At 28.6% G+C, this 2568-nt stretch overlaps 1 long non-coding RNA gene across 1 annotated transcript; it reads right to left on the minus strand.

Annotated features, from left to right (window-relative positions):
• Positions 1-1131: 1131 nt before the first annotated feature.
• Positions 1132-1564, minus strand: LOC145162673 (uncharacterized). The gene is made up of 2 exons (XR_013739240.1): positions 1450-1564; positions 1132-1357 (listed from the first exon to the last, which is right to left on the minus strand). It is a non-coding gene; the product is annotated as an uncharacterized LOC145162673 (long non-coding RNA).
• Positions 1565-2568: the final 1004 nt, after the last annotated feature.

Genomic DNA, 2568 nt, shown 5'->3' on the forward strand with positions numbered 1-2568 from the left:
GACTTGGCCTTGATATAATCATGAAAGGATTCGAACACACACTTTATAATAGTGTGAAGTTGTATTTTGCTAGAAAGTTTAATAAACAAGTATGTAGTTTTCTTTCATGTATTAATTTGGGTTGAAGGGTCATTTCTTAGAACACCTTAATTATCGAGTATTTGAATGTGTAAAATACTAAGATGGGAATTCAATCGTTTTGATATTTTCATTTATTTAATGGGTTGTTTTGTTTTGATTAATGTTATGTTGGTTCATGGGTTTTACTAAAATAGAAGATAATTGGTTGTGATTTTAGTGTCACCATACATTTTATGTAATTGAAACAATATGTAAGCTAAGACATTTATAATTTGTACTCTATATTATATGTTCAGTGTGTGTAGAGTGCACTTATATATAATATCAAATTAAAAGCTGGTACAAAAAGAGGCAAGGGTCATAGTGGAAAAATATGAATCCAAGTGTGTGACTTTGGTAAAGTTACCAAATCTTATCAATTTCGGAAAACATCAGCCATGCCACTAATTTCTAGATTATTTGACTACTTCATAAGATGAAACTTCCAATTGTCAAGTATAAATACGACTCTTTTCTATGAGCCTTCGTACCCCATCTCTCAGCTCTTCTTCTTTTCTGAAGAAATAAGAATTCTTCTAGAAATTTGGCTTACAAATCTGTACCTAGAAATATCAGTTTTGAAAGCGATCGTACGTGATCCATTGAGAATCCGTATTTCCACAATAACCCATTGTATGCCCTAATTGTTTTCTCCTTATCGATATGGTTCAACGTCAACGGAAAAGCATATTGGGATAGATGTATATTTCGTCCAAGTAAAAGTTGCTACTAGTCATGTCTTACTCTCTCCGATTATCCATACATTTTTACAAATGGCCACATTATTTTATTTTTCCAGGCTTCCGATTCATCTTGAGTATTTAGTTTCTCGAACTCTGGTTCAAATTACAAGACATATTAGCGATCATATTAATCTAGTATTCTGAGCACAATGCATGGGTACATGTTCTATTAGTAATACACTATTGTTAGGCCCTTTTACCTTGTACTGTATTTATATTTGGTCTAATGAGAATCACCAATCATGAAATATACCTTGCCAAGTAATAATACATTATTTATCTCTTAATATATTTATTCATAATAATAATAAAAATTACATTTTAGTAGAACAACATTTTTTATAGCTACATCTTTGTATACATACAGCAAGATCAGTCGCGCATATGTTGTAAGTTGCCGAACAGCAACAATATAGTTCACCAGGTCGCGAACATTTCACCTGATCAGCACATGGCGTACCCCCATATTTTTTATGTCATTTATTGTAATACTACTACATATGATAATATAAAATGAAACTAAAAGTCGTTAAATAAATTAAATAAATATTGAAGACTGAAGAATAAAAAACTAATAGGAACTTACATTGATGACAAACAAGTAATCCAAGAAATGACATACACAAAACGATCATATATGATTCCAAGAGTCTTGCCATTATGTAGTTTTCTCTCTTAGAGTAATTTTATTTATTTGTCCTATGGAGAGGATTTGGTGAACAATAAATCTAACATAACATATTTATATGCATTTTTACGGTGTGAAGTATTTCTCGCTTTTCATTTTTAATATATATAAAAATATTTATTACAATTTTATAGAAAAATATTTCTAATGTATGTGTCATATATATATATATATATATATATATATATATATATATATATATATATATATATATATATATATAGACATGTATCTGTGTGTACATATATGTACGTGTATGTGTGTATGTGTATGTATAGATGTTCTATGCATGCATGTTTGTATGTATGCATGTATGTTTGTACGTATGTATTTTTCCTATGTTTCTCACTAGTTTGTTTCATATGTATCTAACACCTTAGTAACTAGTAGAGTACATACTCTTCATTCATAAAAGAAAAATCCTTCAAAAAGCCGTGAATTATACGAGTGAATTTCCATTAGATAGTTTCACATACCATTTTCATGATTCAAACGTGAATATTATACATAATTGAGTTGTTGATCACATTTAAGACGCATTGATGCGTTTACCAGATTGAATAAATACACAAATCGTTCCTTTCAATAATCAAGTATGTTCATATTTACAAAAAATAATAATTGATAAATAAAAGTACTTGGTTCACCATCATAGTATGTTTTTTCCGACGCATCATTCATGACAACCTATATTAACCAACATATATATATATATATATATATATATATATATATATATATATATATATATATATATATATATATATATACACACACACACTATCCTTTTAACTGAGGTAAGGGACGGGTGCGAATAATTATTTATAAAGTTGTTTCTAGAGGTGACTAGTTGTTTGGTGCAAATAGTTTACTACATCTAAACAATTATCAATAAGAGTTATGCTAGAAAAAATAAAATTAGTAAGTGTAACATCCAATTTAAAGTATTACTTTTCCCAAGTTAATTATTTTAATTTTTAATTGTGAAGATTTTGGGTGGGCCATGACCTCGTGGCT

Source organism: Lactuca virosa, chromosome 3, assembly GCF_052849685.1.
Source record: "Lactuca virosa cultivar CGN04683 chromosome 3, Lactuca_virosa_CGN04683_v6, whole genome shotgun sequence".
Taxonomy (NCBI): Eukaryota; Viridiplantae; Streptophyta; class Magnoliopsida; order Asterales; family Asteraceae; genus Lactuca; species Lactuca virosa.